At 44.4% G+C, this 18941-nt stretch overlaps 1 protein-coding gene across 5 annotated transcripts in view; it reads left to right on the forward strand.

Moving 5' to 3' along the window:
* Positions 1-11701: 11701 nt before the first annotated feature.
* Positions 11702-18941, forward strand: part of LRRC8D (leucine rich repeat containing 8 VRAC subunit D) — a 110856-nt gene continuing 103616 nt past the window's right edge. The window contains exons 1-2 of one of the 5 annotated variants that reach the window (XM_028514037.2): positions 12667-12804; positions 13576-13685. The gene's annotated coding sequence lies outside the window, so the exon portion shown is untranslated. Of the gene's footprint in view, positions 12017-12666; positions 12805-13150; positions 13250-13575; positions 13686-18941 lie in introns of those variants that run through there. The other 4 variants (XM_036026391.1, XM_028514036.2, XM_028514038.2 and 1 more) reach the window with 4 other exon arrangements.

Below are 18941 nucleotides of genomic sequence, written 5' to 3' on the forward strand. Positions count from 1 at the left end.
GACCCTAACATCCTGAGCACACATACTCAGGGACTCACTACCATGTGGCAGCTTACAGCTTAAAAGGGTTTGATAAAAGTAAACCTGGATGGAATCTCAGTGTGAGACCATTCTTGGAAGCCCTGCTCTGTCCGCCAAGGCCTGACCCTGGCCTTCCCCTTCTGCTGGGGTCCAGCAGCTCCGGCAGGGCTCTGGATTTCAGTTGTGAAAACTCTCCCTGTCTCAGCACCAGTTCTTCCTGACAACCACTGCTTTCACTGCCTCTAAGACTTGTGCTTAGGCTATTTTTAACTTGTCCTTTATTTTTTAAAAAAATTACACCAGAGGAGTTTAATGAGTCCTATTTAGCATTTTCGAGAAAAAGAAAATTTGCAACCAAGAAGTGCTACAGAACGCCAAGGCTGGCTGGCACACCTCTTAAAACCAGCCTTTCCTCTCCTCGGTACAATAGTTTATTTTTGGACAGCAGCCTCTGCACAAACATCACAAACAAGGCACACCAGGGTTTATCGTTAACTTAAAAGAAGGTGGAGAGCTTTGGAAAAAGAACGCAGGGTTTAGAGGGCAGGGTGGGGGGAGGAGGGAAGAGTTCCCCATGTGATGGGAAATCCTGGCTGCCAAAAGCTGCCTCCCGCACCTTTCACGCACAGGATTCTGTGCTTCTAGCCAGCCACTGGTATGAACGATGGGAACAAGTGGGAGGAGGAGGTGAGATTTCAGATTTTTGTTCATCTGATATAAAACTCTCTCTCTCTCTCTCTCACACACACACACACACACACACCAACAACCACAACAAAAAGCCTACCTAAACAAGCTTAAGTGTTTCTACGGAACATAAGGTATGATGATGATAAATATCTGCCATCCATCTGCTCTAGCCCAAGAGTTCCCCTGGGTCAAAGTCGATTCCAGGCAAAGGTTCTCAGCTGTTCTGCATGGTGAGAAGTCCAGCTCACAAACTGCAGCACTGCCCCCTGGCAGGGTCAAAGCAGTCAAGGCCTGGCTACTTGCTGTCTGGACTTTGAATCAGAAGCATCATGGAAGCCATTTCAGGCATGAAAGCACAGCCCCAGCCTCCCTGGTGCTCACACCCAGCCATGTGAGGGTTCCAAGGTCTGCTGATTACCTGCCTGATCACTGCACTTGCATTTTTAACTGGGGTTTGGCCATGGCTTTACCTAGTGGATTCAAAACACATGCTCTCTGGCCTGAAGTCTCTGCATGCAGTGAGGAGCTCACACATACAGTTTGTAACTGCCATGGGTGTATCAGAGGTCTGAGGATATGAGAAAGAGATATTTAAACTTCAGCAGAGGAAAAACTTCCTCCCTGGAAAAGTAGCCCACTCTCTCTGAAGTGAGTTAGTGTTATAATGTACTATTCTTTGGCATCCATGCAGTTTTCAGCATTCCAAGATATCGCAGAAGATAAAAGAGCTCACTCAGAGCTGGATAAAATGCTGTTGAACCATCTTGGCTAAATGAAAAGATTTTTAGGATGTTGAGAATTAAAGGGCAAATTTGCAAAGAATTATTTTAAAATTTATTATTGTAAAAAATATTTTGTGGTCAAAATGAATGTGAAGTGTTCGTGATGTACAGAACTTTAATGAATTCATCAAAAGCAGAGAAGATAAAAAGAGTAGCTTTTCTGAGTTGCCACTCGAGTCTAGTGATTATAATGAAAAAGGATAAGAATTCTGTGTTTAGACTCTTGATGAAAAATTAAAAAGTCAACAGCCCATCAAAAAGCAATTGGTTGAGGTCTTTACTTCCGTGCTTGCTAGTGAGACAAAAGAATAAAGCCAAGGCTCTCACTTTCTGCAGAGAATAAACAGAATATTTGTATATTTGTCCTTATTCAAAGGCCCATTGAACTGAGGTACAGAAGAGGCCTTGTCCCTTGTCCCACGGCTGCCACAAGTCATGGAGATTCAGACTCCAGCTCTGTGCTTGCGCTCCTACCAGTCCCTCTGCCTTTAGGGTGTTTGCTGCCCTCTCCACCAAGTAAACTTCTATTCATCCTTTGGGACCCAGCAAAAATATTTCTTCTGCCCTGACTGGTGTGGCTCAGTGGATTGAATGCACGCAGCCAGTGAACTAGAGAGTCACCGGTTCGATTCCTGGTTGGGGCACATGCCTAGGTTGCAGGCCGGGTCCCCAGTTGTGGGCACTCGAGAGGAAACCACACATCGATGTTTCTCCTCCTCTCTTTCTCCCTCCCTTCCCATCTCTCTAAAAATAAATAAATAAATAAAATCTTAAAAAACATATTTCTTCTATGAAGCCTCCCTTGATACACCAGGTGGTGGATAATTTTTGTTTGCATTTCTGTCTCTCCCCACTGGACTGTGAGCTGGTCAAGGACTGGGAGTGTGGTTTATTGATAAGTGTTTCAGTAACCAGCACAATGCTGGACTCTCCATTAATATGTACTCAATAAGTGATATTATTTATAACATATGAAAATGAATTCTTCTTGAACACACACATGTCTGGAAATGGCAAGGAGAACAAATAATGAAAGGATCGATGATGGCAGGCATTAACACATCAGTTCATAATCACAGGTTCATCACTGCACAAGGCAATGGGAGAGACAGAAGAAAACTAGGACAGAGTCTAGAACCCGCCTAAGAGAGTCAAAAGAAACACAGACAAAAGACTAGGGGTGACACAAGCAATATCTGCCATATCTTGTAGTTAATGGTTCAGAGCAGTAGGAGGAGGGTGTCAGAGCTTGACTCTTTGAGTTCTACCCATCCCTGCAACCAAGAGAATTATCCTAAATAATGTTTAAACATCAAATAGCTGTCCGTACCCCTTTTGTGAGTTGTTCCTGACCTCACTCTGCACCCACACTTTGTTCTACATTGCCTGTTCTCTGAACAGCCCACCCCCCTTCTCATCTCACCAGTCCCACACTTCTTCCTGCTTTTGTCCTTTGTTTCTCTGCTCCTCCAGCCCCAACCCTGTCCTCCACTCCCAGCCTGTGACCTCTCTCCTTCTTCCTGGCTGCCCTTGCTTGATGGACACCCACAGGTGGCTTCCTGGCTTGGCCTCAGAACACTGTCTCACAAGAGAGGGCAGATCAGGAGGGTTTGGCCCAGTGGCCTGGTGTTCACCCTTTTGCTACCACTAGGGGGCTTTCAGGGAGGACTAAGTAGTAATGAAAGACCCTCGGAGGAGCTGCCCCACCTCTAGGCTCCACTCAAGGATTGATCTGCCTCATTCCCAGTGTGTGCAGACCTGGTATCTCAACTGCACACCTCACCCACTTCGCACCTGCTGTCACCATTCTTTCATCCTTTGCTTCAATGACTTGGTCTCCTGTCTACAGCTTCATGCCACTGTTGGCTTCCTGAGGCCCAGTTCCATTTCCGGTGGCTTCTCATCCTGATTTGCCTCTGGAAACTTCTCAGTGCCCACTTGCCTCCTTGGCACACCTAGCCCTAGAGCACTCATGAGACAGTTACCTTAGGGTTTAGCCACACCCCTGGCACCAAAATGCTAAATTCTATCACTCTGGCACTTTGAGCCATCTATATGATTGTCTTAAAAAGTGGTAGAGGCAAGTCTTAAAGACTGGATCAGATTTAGGAGGGTGAACAGGACAGGTTGGCAGGCAGTGAGAAAACAAAAGATGGACATAAAGAAAACAGTTCCCTCATGAGACAGGGACCTTTGGATGAGCCTTCTGGGGGTTTCTTCTTGGAGCCAGATCATATTTTAGTGCAGCCACTGCCAATGCTGCTCTCCAAATTAAGGACGCCACAGTACTCAAATGGCCACCAAGTGGCTAGAGTTCAAGAAGTTCTGGAAATGGCCCCATTTTGAGCAAATCACTGCTCACTTTATTTATACATGTCTACGAAAGCAGTTGTGGGTCCTGAAGCTTACCAGCCCATATGTAATCTTGGATAGCTAGACACTTATGGGCCTGCTGTGTCTGAGTAGTGTACCAACTATTTGCTATTAAGGGCCAGGTTGTATGATCATTCTATTTTGTGTACCAGCAGAAAATCTACAAGGTTGCAGGTCTCCTGTTGCCCTACCCTAAAGAACTTGGGGAGAGCCAGCCATCTCACATTGGAGCTCATCTTTTGGGACTGGGTGGATACCAAACAAAATGGTAGGTCCAAGTTAAGCAGCTCCAATTCAGTGAGAACAGCTGTGGGCAGCATATACCCCAGAAGAGAGCCCATAGTGTGTGGCGTCAAGGAAACACAGACTGCTAATGGAGGCTGTACTAGTGGGCTTTCTCAATGGGTTACACTGTAATATAAACATCTTCGAACTTAACATCAGAGGCTGATTTCTTGCTCATGGTATATGTCATCTCAGAAGAACAGGAGGTGTGAGTCTTCTCTCTAAGTTCCCATTGCCCTAGGATCACTGACCTGCCCTGCTGGTTGAAACCCTGTTCAACACTTTCATCATTCCAAGATCCAGACTGAAAGAGCAACTCTAATCGGGCACATTACCATTTCCCAGGAAGAGAGGAAGGACAGATGATGAGAACCCACAATGGCTCTTAAGGCTCATCCTTGTAAGTGGTACATGTCCGTTATGTTTCATTGGCCAAAACCAGTCATACAGACAAGCCTGTGGTCCCTGGTTGGAAACATGTAATTCTCACACAGAGGTCAGCAGATATTGGAAACAGTATTAGAACCATTACAAGGACAGAATTTTGTTTAGAAAACCCTCTGCAGTAAAAGCCCACTTGGGTTTTGGGTCCACAGATGGTCACCCACGGATCACACAAAAGAGAAGGGAGAAGAACATAGCTCATGAAACTCTTACGCTCCACTAGCAAGAGAGAAAAGAGTGGAGATTTTAGGAGATGAGGCAAACATTAACGAGGAAGGTAGCAAGAGGAACTATCTATTAATATGTTGGAGATCAATTTCAAGGGGATATCACAGAATCTCAGGGAGGAAAGGTACCTGGTCACCTAGTCTCATGTATTCAGATTTAGATTTAAATTCAGACTCATGGCCTTTGCTCTCTTTTGGTTCAGGTTCTCTGCCTGGGCTGAGCAAGGGCACCGACTTCCAGAATGATCAGGAACGGGAGATGGGACCGCTGCCTCTTCTTACTTGTCTGCCTTGTCCAAAGAGCAGCTCACATTGAGACCGCGCTGCTATGCAGCTCTGTGATTACTATCTCTCGGCCTAAACCTCTTTTCAATTCATCCTGGGACACACCATTTGGAAGAGCTGTCAGAAGTTGCAGACAGCACTCAGACACAGTAATCTTTCAAACCCAGAATGCCAGAATGTCACCCTGGAGCAAGAAAACCCCGAAGGCTGGCCTCTCTTCCTGTGCTTTGCATTCCTCTGCAGCTCAAGCACTGCTCAGCCTCATCTTGATGGTACAGGTTCCTGGCTGTGCTCACCTCCTCTTCCCACACATAAGGCCTCTGAGGAGACATCCCGAGTGAATTCCCTTGGACTTCTAAACGTCCAACTCACCATTTGGAAAGGGCAATTCCTCTTCCTTCCTCTTTTCAAAGAAATGACCATACAAATCAATTTGCTTTGGGAAAGGCAAACTGGTTTTGCTTTGCACTGTTTTAGAACATTGCCTAATTCTCTTTATGGTGCTTTTCCTAAGGATTTTTGTGTCATTTCAACTTCACATTTGCAAAACTGTAATTAAAATTCCCACTTGCTATTTTATGCCACAGCTATGAGTTTTCATTTCACTTAAGCCTTTTCTTTGAGACAGATTAGAATACATCATAATTTTACTATATAACGACAATTTTAAAGTAATATGAGGAAGTGAATGTTTAATCTACTCTAACTTATTCTTTTCATTATTGTGTTACTTTGCTTAAATATTTTCCTTAATAATAATACAACTTAGGACTTTGGAATTATTACTTTGCAATTTTGTTTGTTAACTCATTATTTGCCTTTGCTTGTTTGTTAACAGACGAGCAAAAAGGTAGTACTTTCCACTGAGTTTCTCAGTTTGCCACATAAACTACTAGGTGCTGTTTTAGTACAAGGTCTGGATTTGGAGGCTATGAATATAAATGTCTTTTCTCAACTAACAAATACTTGGAGAACATCATGACATCAAAAAAAAACTCAGGGAAATATTTTCCTGAGTTTATACTGATTAGATGTCTTTCATAAACTCGTTCATTCATCAAAACACATTTATTGAGTACCTACTGTGTACCAGACCCTATTCTAAAAACATGGGATACATCACTGAGCAACCCGGGTAAAATCTTGTCCGTAAAGGGCTTATACTCTAGAAGAGAGAGAGATATCAGACAAAAAATATATCGAGTAAGTAAAAGATGAGTGCTCAAAGAAAAATAATAAAGCAAGGACAGGAGAATGGGAGTAGGAAGGGTGTTCAATTTTCGTTGTGGTTGTCAGGGGACGCTTCCCGAGTGAGTGGCATCGGTGGGTGGGGGATGCAAGTCATGCTGCAACCTTGCAAACTGCTTCACTCTGAGTAAAATGGGGAGCCATCACAGGGTTTGGGGAAAGGAGTGAGCTGATAGACTTACATGTTTAAAGAATCGCTTTAGCTGCATTGAGAATACACTGTGGGGACAGATGGAACAGGAGTGAAAGCACTTAGGCTAGTTAAGTGGTTAACAAATTAATCCAGGAGATAGACGGTGGTGGATGGAACCCAGGTGCAGCACTGGAGGTGGATATTCAGAAGGTAGAGCCAACAAGATTTCCTGACCAAGATTTCCTCTCAGTCTAGGTTGTCAGAGAAAGAGAAGAGTCAAGGCTTTTAGCCCAAGCAATTGGAAAGATGGGGTTCCATTTACTGAGAGGGGGGATAGCTTTGTGGGTTGCACAGGTTTAGGAGGAAATAGGAGTTTGGTTTTGGACTTAAGTTTGAAATATCTATTGGATGTCTAAGTAGGAAAAGCAAGTAAGCAGTCAGAAACATAAACCGGAGCTCAGGAGAGAGAACTGTGCTGGAGACACAAACGTGGAACTGTTGGTATAGAAAGGGAAATCAAAGCCGTATGGCCAGATAAACTCCTTGAAGGCAGTTAGCGAGGTGTCTTAGAAGGCAAGAGAAGGCAGTTTACCAACGAGGAGGGAGTGGTCAATAGTGTCCAGTGCTGCTGAGAGGTCATTTAAGAACCAAGAATTGATCATTGTATTTAGCAAAGGGGAAGTGGCCAGTTATCTTAGCAAGCTCACTTTCAATGTTGCAGTGGGAATGAAACCAAAACCCTCCACAGAGTGAGCTGAAGAAAAATATGGTAAAAAAAGGAATTGGAGGCAGTGAGTATAAACAATTCTTCTGAGATGTTTAGATGCAAAGGGGAGTAGAGAAGTGGAGGAAGAAGGTCAAGAGACACTTTATTCCGTAAGATGGGAGAAACATTTTTTTAAAAATGGTGATGGCAATCATCCAGGAGAGTTGAAAATCAATGATATGAGAGACAGGAGACAATTGCTGGAGTTACTATTTGAAACTGGATGAGATCAGTGCAAAAGTGAAAAGGCTGGCTTTCCATAAATGCCTGGGTAGTGCAACCCTAAGTAGTAGCACACAGAAAGGCAGAGGATATGGGTACAGATCCTCAAGTGGTTAAATGTATTTTCTTTATGCTTGAAATATTTTTTTAATTTTATTCTAGAGAGAAGGGAAGGGAGGGGGAAGGGAGGGAGAAAAAGAGGGAGAGAAACATCTATGTGAGAGAGAAACATCAATAGGTTGCCTCTTTGCACATGTCTGGACTGGGGACTGACCCCACAACCCAGGCATGTACCCTAACTGGGAATCAAACCCATGACCTTTGGTTTGCAGGATGATGCCTAACCAACTGAGCCACAGTAGCCAGGGCTCTTTATGCTTTTAAAAATAAATTTCCCAAGTAAAGGAAACACTGAGTTCCAGGCTATCAGTTAAGAAGCACTGGCTGGCCTGGCTGCTGTGGCCCAGTGGGTTGAACGTCATCCTGAGAACCAAAAGGCTGCTAGTTCAATTTCAAGTCAGGGCATGTGCCTGGGTTGTGAGCCAGGCCCCTGGTTGGAGGTGTGCAAGAGGCAACCGATGGATGCTTCTCTTGCATGTTGATACTTCTCTCCCTCTTCCTCCCTCCCTTCCACTCTCTCTATAAACAAGTAAAATCTTTTTTTATTTTTATTTTTTAAAGAAGCACTGGCTTACTTGAGGTAACCCTTATTTTTTCACTTTATGAATCCATTTTAGAAGGGTTTGGTCCACTTCTTTCTTTACATTGTGGTTGATTAAAATTTGTGCTCTTAGTTTTTCTGGTTTCGATTTCATCATATTACTTCTAACTATAGCAGTCTGGCAATTTCCCTTCCTCTTTGGACCTCATTACCTCAGTACTCGTGGAGAGTTACCCACTCACTTCACCCAGTTTCATTTCCTCCACACTGCTCTCCTCCCTCCACCTGCTCATTTCTAATCTAGTCACCAGCATCTTGGTTTCCTGAGCAATGAAGACGGGAGAGAATTTGCTTCCTACTTCCAAGGCTGAGAGTTTAAGTCTAGGAAGTCAAGTGGTTTTAACCCATCTGAAGAAACAGAGAGAAGAGAAAGTGGGAGGTAGTACAACAGAAGAAATCAGGAGTTTGGTTTTGAACTTGTTGAGACATATATTAGATGGTTAAGTGAGGAAACCAAGTAAGCAGTTAGAAATGAAAAATGGAGCTCAGGAGAGAGAACTATGCTGGTGATATAAATGTGGAGTTGTTGGCTTAGAGAGAGAATTCAAAGCTCCATGACTGGATGAGCTGCTTGAAGGGAGTAAGTGTACTGTCTTGGAAGGGAAGAGAAGAGAAGGCAGAAGACTATTTTTACCATTTGCTTAGGCTGAGCCCCTACTAGATAATTTCAAAGGATGTTATGTATATGAGCTCCCAGCTGTTGTAAATTATGTTAGCTGTCAAATTTATAGTTATTCTACATTAAGAAGTCAGGTCACACTTACAATATGTGGACACACTTATAACAGGTAACATTTACTGAGCAATACGTACATTCTGGGAACTTAGTTAAGCCATTTCCATGTCATTTAATCCTTGGACTCACAATAACTGGAGATATATATTATTATCCCCATTTATGAAACTAATAGAGGTGACAGAGAGAGAGAGAGGCTCAAATAATTTGAAATCCTGCATCCCTTCAGCATTATTGCCACTTTCCATGCAAATAATATTCTACACTTATTTATGTATAATTGGTTATGCAGGTATGTCCAAATTTAGCCCTGTCCCTCTGGGGCTCTTCCTCACAAGAAATTCATCATATTATTCATAAGCTATACCAGTGTACTTGGGATCAGTTTATAAAGTTTGATTTCTTTACAATTTTTCAACATATTTATAGAATACTGAAATTTATATTGCTTACCACATGTTGGACATGCTACTAGGTGATGAAAAAAGGAATGCAAAAATCACTCCTCCAAGGGGCTCAGATTCTTCTCTAACAGAAAAGTCATTCATTCATTCATTCATTCAATACATATTATTGAGAGCCTTAGGGCATGCCACATACAGTTCAGATATGCACAAATCAACTTAGAACTAGAATTCTTGGTAAAACAAGAGAGAGAGAGAGAGAGAGAGAGAGAGAGAGAGAGAGAGAGAGAGAGAGGGAGGGAGATGCACATATACTGACCTTTATCTGACTTGGTCCTTTCAGACAGAATAAGCGCTTGGATCTCTAGAACCAGACTGCCAGACCTAGAAGCCTAGGTCTGCCACTTAAAGGCTGGGTAATCTTGAGCTACTTATATAACCTTTCCAGGCCTTTGTTTCCTGTCTAAAGAAATGAGGATAGTGATAGTAACCATCCCATAGGGCTGTTATGAGGACCAAACATGAATATATGTAAAGTATTTAGAGAGGTGCCTGGCCCATCATAACCATGGTAGCTATTTCATTGTTAGTGTGATACAGATTTACCATGGCTGGGACAGTTACCATTCCTGAACACAACCACTCAGCAAAGGACAGAGAGTGCTTTGTGAGGTTTCTTTACCACCTCATTTCTGTAGACATGTCCAGTGTAGTCTCAGAGTCTTTTTCTATCATATTTCTTAACTTTGAATCCAATGCCAAGTCAGTTACTGTCCTTTGCTGCCTCCTTCCCATTTGTTTTCCTTGGAGAACAGGGGAAGCTGGCAGCTTGTTACATCCTAGACCATCTGAGTGATCTTTCACTACTTGTCCTCGGTAGAGCTCTTACCAATTTTATCTTTAAAAATCTTTTGAAATTATTTCCCCTACTATCAAAGTAATATGTGCTCAACATAGTAACACTTCAGGCATACAGAATTTTTCAACAGAAAGTGAATAGCCAAGATGTGGTAACCCCCTATCCAGACATTAACCACAGTTAACTGCTTATTATGTATGCTTCCAGATTTGTTCTAAGCATACATTTAATAACAAGTGTATAAAGAAATACAAATAAAAATGGAATCATACTATTCATATTGTTCTATGATTTACTTTATTCCACTTATAGATTTTAGGCATTCTTCCATGTTAGTACAAACAGATCTACCCTATTTTTATTAATAGCTTCTCAATGTTTTCTTCTACAGATCCAGCATAATTTGCTTAACTAGTTTCCCAACCAGGATTTTATTTGACTTTTACATGGTCATATGTTTCAACTGTTACAAACAATGCTGCAATAAACATACCTTGACATATATTCTTGTACATAGCTGTATTACTGAAATACATATATTTGGCAAAAATATGTTCAAAGTATAACTTCCTAGATAGAGAACTACCTAGCCAAAGAGCACATATATGTATTTTATCAAAAATTGCCAAAATGTCCTCCAAAAGAATTTATCCAATTCATACTCAACACTCATAGTGTATGAGAATGGCTGTTTCTCCACATTTGACTGTTTCCAGAGTATTACTTTTTCTTTTCTTGATTTATAAGTATCTTGAAAACACACTTCTCTGAAATCCAGAACCATAGTTTAAAATCTAGGGAAGATCAAAATATGAAAGTGTTTTTATGGACAGCAAACATTCCAAACAAATTGTAATAGTAAGATGTTTTTAATCAAAATATCACACCACTGGATGATAGTTTTAAAATGGCTCTAACCTCACAGTTGAACAAATGTAGTGCTGTGATTAGATCACTTGGTACACAGCTCCTGCCCACACATCTCCTTCTTGGCTGGGTGTATGGAATAGGAGAGGACGCTGGCACGAGGGGCAAGGAATAGTGAGAAAGCTAGAGGTCAGGAGGGCTCAAAGCCTAATGGCATCTTGTAACTAGTCTAGGACAGCCTCTGTGGTCCGCTCTGCTCAGACTCCTCCCTGTCAGGACTGCTCTCCTTCACTTCCAGCGCCTGAGGAACAAGTGCTCACCACCCAAGGGGCAGTTCTACCACCCCTTCTCTCTGAAGCCTTTCCTGACACCCTAGAACACCCCTCTTTGGGATGCCTCACTACATCTGAACCCACACCTTCCTGAGGACATGTTAACATTTTGTGCAGCATGCTTATGAAGAACATTTTCGGTGCTGAGTTGATTGGACACTAGCTGACATGGAGAGAATTTGGTAGGAGAGGTGAGACTTCCCGTTGTTCACAGAAAAGGGGAGATTCAGGTAAAAAGAGATATCGAAGTATTGGGCTGAAACCATTTGTCTTGTTAAATTGCTGAAACCCAACAATTCCAAACATCACTCTTGACTTTATTTCTTGACTCATGCTCCTCCCCAGCCACGGAAAAGGCTTCAAATATGCGTACTTTGATCTTACAACAAAAACAAGAAGGAAAACTATCAGGTTGGAAAACACCTCTTAGTAGAGGTCAACCTCTTCATCTGCCTCCCTCAGACGCAGGACATTTTTGGAAAAAAGGAATGAGGAAAAAAGAGTAAACTCAGATTACAAGAAGAACTGACCCTCCAATACGTCTTTAATAGCAGAGACAGAACAAACGAGGCTGGGAAGCTATTAGTGCCAAGATAAAATTGTGTGTGCCCCAAATCCTAGGTAAGTACTTTCTCCTTAGTGTTGGAGCCGCTTACATGACTTTACTCAAATTTCCCCCTATTTCATTGCATTTCTCTCCAAGTCTTAATATTAGAGTTTTAGTCAACAGATAAACCTACGAAAGGCGAATGTTCCTGACCTTTTCTCGTTCCCCCCGACACAGCGGCTGTCAGGCACCACGTCCTACCCAGGTAGGAGTTCGACAGTATTTTGGCGACAAAGATCAAGGCTGCCGCTCTTCCCGCCCCATGCACCTGCTCGGTGTCGAGCAGCCTCTGGCCGCCCACCGCCGATCCCGGGCACCGTAACCCACCCCGCACCCAGGTCGGGTCAGCACGCCCGCTGGGCTGCGGAAGCGCCCCGACCCTCGGAGAGCACGGCGGCGCTACCAGAAGAAAGCGCTCGCAATCACATGGAGGCCCGGGCCCGCCCCATTGGCTGCGGCCGAACCAGTCGCGGAGCTCGCCGGCTGCGGTTGGTCCCGGAGCAGCAGCGCCTGCACGGACCTGGAGTCCATGTTACGCTTTGTCTAATTCCCCCCGTTACAGAGTCATGTGCTGCTGCTCCGGTCGCCGCCGCTGCCGCCGCCCGAGGTGCCCGGGCTCCTCCGCCGCGCTTCGAGGTGGCCGCCGCGGGCGGGGCCGCGGGAGCAGGGTCCAGGGCGCCGCGCGCCTCCGCCGCCCCGCTGCGTCCGGGTGCAGCCGCCGCCCGCCGCAGGTGATGCCGCCACCTCCCGCCTCAGCATAAGCCGTGGCTCGGCGGCCGAGCTGCCTGGGCTGCCCCCCAAGGTGGGTGCGCACCTCTCCGGGGCAGGGGCCGGTGCTGCGCAGGTGGGAGCCGCGTCTGAGCCAGGGCGCACCGGCGCCACGCAGGCGTCCTTCCCCGGGAAGCCGCGGCCCCAGCGGAGGCTGCTGCAGCGAACTCTCAGCGAAGGGGCGGAAAGGGGCGTAGCGGATGGCGAGCGGGGCCGGGTAGTGCTCTCGCCGCTGACCCTTTGGGCCCGGAAGGTTGTTCTGCTTTGGACAATTTGAGCGGTAGACGCCTGGGCCGCAGGCGGTGGGCCCTGCGGGAAGGGAGGCCGTGCCTCCTCCCTCCGGCTCCCCCTTGCGCGCGCTCCCTTCTCTAGCCTCCCTCCTCCCTGTCGGAAGGGCGGGCAGACCAGGGTGCGGCTCCGCTGGTTCCTCCTGGAGGTGGGTGTCTGGTGTCTGGCCTTGCTGGCCGGGTGCCCAGAAGGTGAGCCCTTAACTTCTCCAGAAAACATTTCCCCGTGGTCTCCCACGGTGGGGGAGCCGAACGGGAACGTGAGGGCTGCGCCCCGCCCCCGGCGCCGGGAGGAGGGAACCGGGGGCGTGCAGGTGCACCCAACCCGCCGAGGGCTGTCTCCGGGTTGGGTACCGGTATAATCCGCTTCCAGCTTGTTTGGAAGCGTGGGCACTTGGGAGCGGGACTTCTGCTCGAATCTTGTTCAGGGGCTTGGAAAGGAGTAGGACTGGGGATGGTTGGCCAGCGAACTGTCACCTTCGCTTACTCGAGGGTTGATAGGGGCTTTCCTCTTTCAGGGATCCTTTATTTGGGGTATCTCTTACGGATGAAGAAATAAGGTTTTGGTTTCTTAAAAACGCCTGCCACAGTGAAGAAAAGCTGCTACAGGTCGAGGGAGGAGAGAGAGGTAGGTCCCTGTTGGAGAGGGGATGCGGGATGTGGGGTCCCACCTGGTACACAGTTGGGGCGTGTGGCCGAAGGTGGGAAGGTAGGAAGGTAGGGTTCTCAGAAAAGGGAAGCACAAAGGGGGGAGAGGGCGATCACTCAAGAGGTAAGCAAAGAGCTGGAGAATAGGTGTTGGGGAGTCCTAGCCGTCGGTGGACCCCGCATGAACCACTTGGGTTCATACATGGCTCCTTCAGCTTTGCAGATTGTTTTCCTTTCCTCCTTGACTTTGAAAAATATTTCTTGTTGGGGGGGGGGTACCTATTAGGACGTATTTTGAAAGAGATATAGTAGTAAAGAGATAGCTAATCTCTGGAAACAGCCCTTAGCCCCTTCAATAATAACATTCCATTCAGGAAGCTTTTACTGACCACCTATTAAGTGTTCCGTGCTTGGCGTTGGAAGAGTCTGGGACGGGTTGGGAATTCTTGTTCGCAGTAATGGTGAGCGCTCTTTACCTCATAAACAACCAAAGGGCACTTCCAAGTGCCAAGAATGACAGTGATTCAGACTTTCCCCGCCAAAGCTGCTGGGGCCTCGGCTTCTTACAAACCCGTGGGAAGAATTCTGGACCATAACCAGTTAATGGGGTCTTCACAAAGCATTTGTTTAGTTTATAAATCCTGACTGAATACCTACCCACTAGCTAGGACAGGATTAGAGTTGTTGCCTCTCCTGTTCTTAACATTAAAATTCAAGAGCAATATAAGAAAGATCCTAAGATGAAAATTAGGCAGTTAAAATGCGAATTTGGCAAAGTTGATTTGGAGTGTTTGGTTTCTCTCTTGGTTATTTAGGAGCCTTCCATAAAATGATTTAGGTAGTCCATGAAGCTAGGGGAAAAAATTCAGAATCTTGAATTGGCATGATTTATTTATGTATTTGAACATTCTGTCTTAGATGTGTCTCCTTTATATTGAAGTATATGCATGTGTACTTTGTTGATTAAAACTTAACATCTTACGAGGTTGGAGAGGAAACTGTCCTTAGGTGACCTTGTCCCCCTGTGTGTCCCATTGCAATGTTGAGTAGGCATGATGAAACATTGAAAGTATTGAGCCATATTTGTATCTTTTTCTCCCTGTCAAGGTTTACAGAATTTTTAAAGAAAACTACACCTTGGTCAAAACTAGGCTTTTTTTCTTAACTTTGATATTGTGCAGTGCTTTTTGATTAAGTTTAGAAAATTTTGATGTGTTTGTTAATAGTAACTTGTTTGGTAGCTGTATTTTGGAGATTATACTTGGTTAAATCTCAATACTGTAGGTAAATTGGGACTGGCTATGAAAAAGTAAAGTTTTGTCAAAACTGTGTACTCATGATCACATGTTCTTAAAATGGTGTTTGGTAAGGGATTTCACATTTTTTCATCTTTAATTGGAGCTGCTGTTTGAGATTCTAAGAAATAACTGTCAGTATTTATTGAGTACCAGCAGTAAGCAGAGGATCAGAGTGGAAGCTGTGATCACTTAAAAAGGAAGGAGAGGATTCTCAAACAAGGGTAGGTAAGACAGGTGCACCGGAAGGGAACAATTGCATTTGTCTAGGTCAAAGAGTACTGAAGTAGAAATGGTGTTTGGAGCCAGAAGGAATTGCTGTGTGTGTTGGAGAAGCAGACAGGAACACAAATTAGGGGAAGCTTTGAGGTTTTCATAGGTCAAAAATAGTAAATAGGTTTGCCTGGCTGGAGGAGAGAACAAAACGGATGAAGGAAGGTAGAGAGAATCTAGTTAGTGGAAAACTTGAACCACTAGACAGTGGTGTTAATCATTTGCCTCAAGAAGAGTGGTTCTCAGCAGGGTGTGGTTTTGCCTCCCAGCAGACAATTGGTGATGTCTGAAGACATACTTGCTTGTCAGAGCTGGAGGCAGGTGCTACTGACATCTAGTGGGTAGAGGCCAGGAATCCTGCTGAATATCTTGCAATGCCCAGCTTATTGCCCCTCACAAAGAATTATCCTGTCTGAAGTGCCAGTAGCTCCAGGGTGAAGAAACCCTGCTCAAGTCAGTGCACATAAAGGCCACTGTGAAGTCAAGTTACATCTCTGAATAGGCCTTGAAAAGAAGATGGTTCTTGACATGTGGGGAAAGACATTGAGGTTAGAAAGCCAGTCTAAGAGACTTCTGCTGTGCTCAGGCCCGATGTGATTAGGCTCTAGGTAGATCCTAATGAGAAGAGGGCATTTTTGAGATCATAGTAGATGAGCTAGCAGGGCAGTATAATATTGGGCAGATGGGGAACTAGAATTTTAGAGAGGTCCTAGTCTAACTTGAGTACATTTTTACACTTGCTAGGCAGCCTCTGTTTAAATTCCCAAGGAACAGGGAATTCTGTTAAATGTCCTCACTTAATATCTTCAATGGGTTCTGCAACTTTAAGTGAGACGATAATATGATGGGGATTGTTTTTACCATAGGCTAAATGATATCAACAAGACTTTTAAGTTCGTACAGCATCTCATCAGTGTTACAGTGAAACAACTTTGAATAAAACCATGTCATTCGAGGACCTGCTGTACTTTTGAAGGCATGCCATTGTACCTTTGGACCATGTGTATGGTGATGGTTTGAGCTGAAGACTGCCTCCTTGAAAGTTCATTCCATTGATTCTGTTCCTCTGGAACTACCCACTTCCACAGCACAGCCCTTTCAGTGCACAAAAACAGGATGACGTTTCCACACAATGAACTTTTTCTCGGTGCAAAATAGTCCCAACTCTTTTCACAGTCCCGCATGGTATGTGGTTTCTAGGTGTCTACTCAGCCTGTCAGCATCTCATGGAGAGTAAGGGGTGTCTGGACTTGAGCAATTGAATAATTGAGGTGTGATTCGGTCAGCCACCAGCACAGTAGGACAGCTCTTTTCCTGACATCAAAGCATAGACATCTACTTACTACAGTTTAGGCTCACAGTACTGCCCTTGAAAAAAATAAAAAGCAGTGTGTAGCACAGACTCATGTATACATTCTGGATAGTCAGAACTCCCAGATATTGGTTGATGAGTTGCTCCATCCTATATTCATTGGGCAGATTTGTGTGTGTGAGGAATTGAGTGGAAGTCTTGGTTTGTTTTGGTCCCTGTTCGGTGCTGCCCTGTTTATTTTGGTTCCTTCTTCAGACCTTTTGAGATTTTAAGGTTTTGATTCTGTTTTCTAATCATATGAGAAAGGAGTAGAAGATGACTTTGCCCAAAGCTTTGTTGACTGGTATTAATACTACAGGAAACCTAGTAGTTTGTCATTGCTGCTCCTGTTTGAGAGCTGGGGTGCTGAGTGATAGAAGTGAATTCCAGCCCTTAGTTTAGGGGCTTCTGGCAAATCTGAGTTCATGGCCAAGCTACATTGCTTTTAGTTCTTACTAGTGTTTGCACCTGAGATGCCCTTCTGAAATGATTTGAGTCTGTTGCAAGCTTCTGAAAGCTGTACTCCATTTTGGGGGGTCTTGTAATTCTCTTAAGACATATAGCAGAGAACTTTTAATGTTCTGTGCAAATCTGCGAAGCTCGTGGGATCAGAGTCGCTCTTGAAATTTTCGAAGAGGTAAACAGGATACTGGTACTGGCAAAAACCACATACAAATTGGGTTCCCACTCAGGCTAAGCTTTTTTTTTTCCTTTTAGATGGTGTGCCCAAAATACTTAATTAGTGACAGCTTTACATTTGGAGAAGGAGAGAGGATTGGGACATAGAAACAAGTTATTTTCCCAGAAAAAGGCTGTAGCTTGTCATTGGTGTAATTTCTTACTTATCAGATTTCACTGAGGAGACATTAGGAAATTACCACTCTCAGATGTCCTTTGAAGCAAGCAGGTCAGACATCCTAGGTGACTCAGTGCCAGGTTCTCCAAATGTTCTAGATTCCTCCAACAAACTAGATTTAAATAAACTACTTGGTTTGGGTGGCAGCCGTCCAACAGTGTGAGAGTGCTAGACCAGAATTCCAGATCTCAGAGGCAACACGTACAGATTCTTTGTGAGGGATGTTTGTTGTGTCCTGATGCCTTGCTGGCATGTGTCTGTCGTCCTGCTCTCACTGCTGTACCGGTCCACGTGGGAGACCTGTCTGTATCCTCTGGCAAAGAAGGATTTACTATGAGAAGAAGGGATGTTTTGTGAACATATGAGATTTTTGAGAGAGAAAATGTTTGGAAGTTCTTTTATACTTGAAAGGTTGTATCAGAGTTGAAGTCACCTTGGGATTAAGGATGCAGTGTGTCATTTTGAATAGGGAGATAGAATTGTATAGATGTCAGGGATTAAATCAACACTTGAACTTTAGAGATGAGAAAACCAAGGCACAGGGAGGTGACGTGATTAGCCGCAGCTTACAGGTGTAGTGACAGAGCAAGCATTTGACTCCATCGTCCTTAAAGACCACAAATAAAGATTTCTAAGGATAAAGATTTCCCTTCTGCTTAGAGGTGTGTAAACAGCGAAGTCCCTTGGGTCTTATTTACATAATTGCTCCAAAAGAAGGAGCCCACAGCGGAATTTCTAAGTGTACAGATGACAGTAAGCTCTTGTGAATTATGAAATAACTAACCAGTGGGGAACTGCTCCAGGGAAACCGTAATGGGACATGTTAGTCATCAGAAGATTTGCAGGTAAGTTTCTTTGTAGGCAAATATGAGGTCTGGTATTAAGGAGGAAATTATGGAACTGTCATAAGCCAGTGTTTTGGTGGGAGACCCCAGGAAAAACTTCAAAAATACTTTCACAGTGTTGTCTCACGTGCAATCACAAAGGACAGGAAATAAGCTTCATCAAAAAGATTTTGGAAACACAGTCTTAATTGAGTTTTCACTGTGCTTTGTTCAAAGCATGGGCACCTGATTTTGGGAGAGAACGCCAGAGCTGGAATAACCAGTGTAATGGCAACTAGGAGGTGTGGACATTCCCATTAGAATACAGTGTCTACCGTCCATTCCAGGAGGCTTGATGAGGACAAGGTCTTTCTTGCCCATTAGTTTTTCTGATAAAAATATTAGGTTTGCTAGCATCTGAAGAGAAGACAGCTGGCAGGAGATGTTATGGAGCCTGTGAAACCACTAGGGTAGCGGCAGAGGAAATCTGCATGAGTGACCTAATCCCAGCAAACCTGATGTGGTGTTTCAGTTGCCTGCTCTCCTATGTGTGCTGTTCTCCACTGATTGCCTAGTGTCCCACATATGGTTGGTCCTCCATATTTGTCACCTGAAGGAATGAAGAGGTATATCTTAA

The sequence above is a fragment of the Phyllostomus discolor genome, chromosome 5 (assembly GCF_004126475.2).
Source record: "Phyllostomus discolor isolate MPI-MPIP mPhyDis1 chromosome 5, mPhyDis1.pri.v3, whole genome shotgun sequence".
NCBI lineage: Eukaryota > Metazoa > Chordata > Mammalia > Chiroptera > Phyllostomidae > Phyllostomus > Phyllostomus discolor.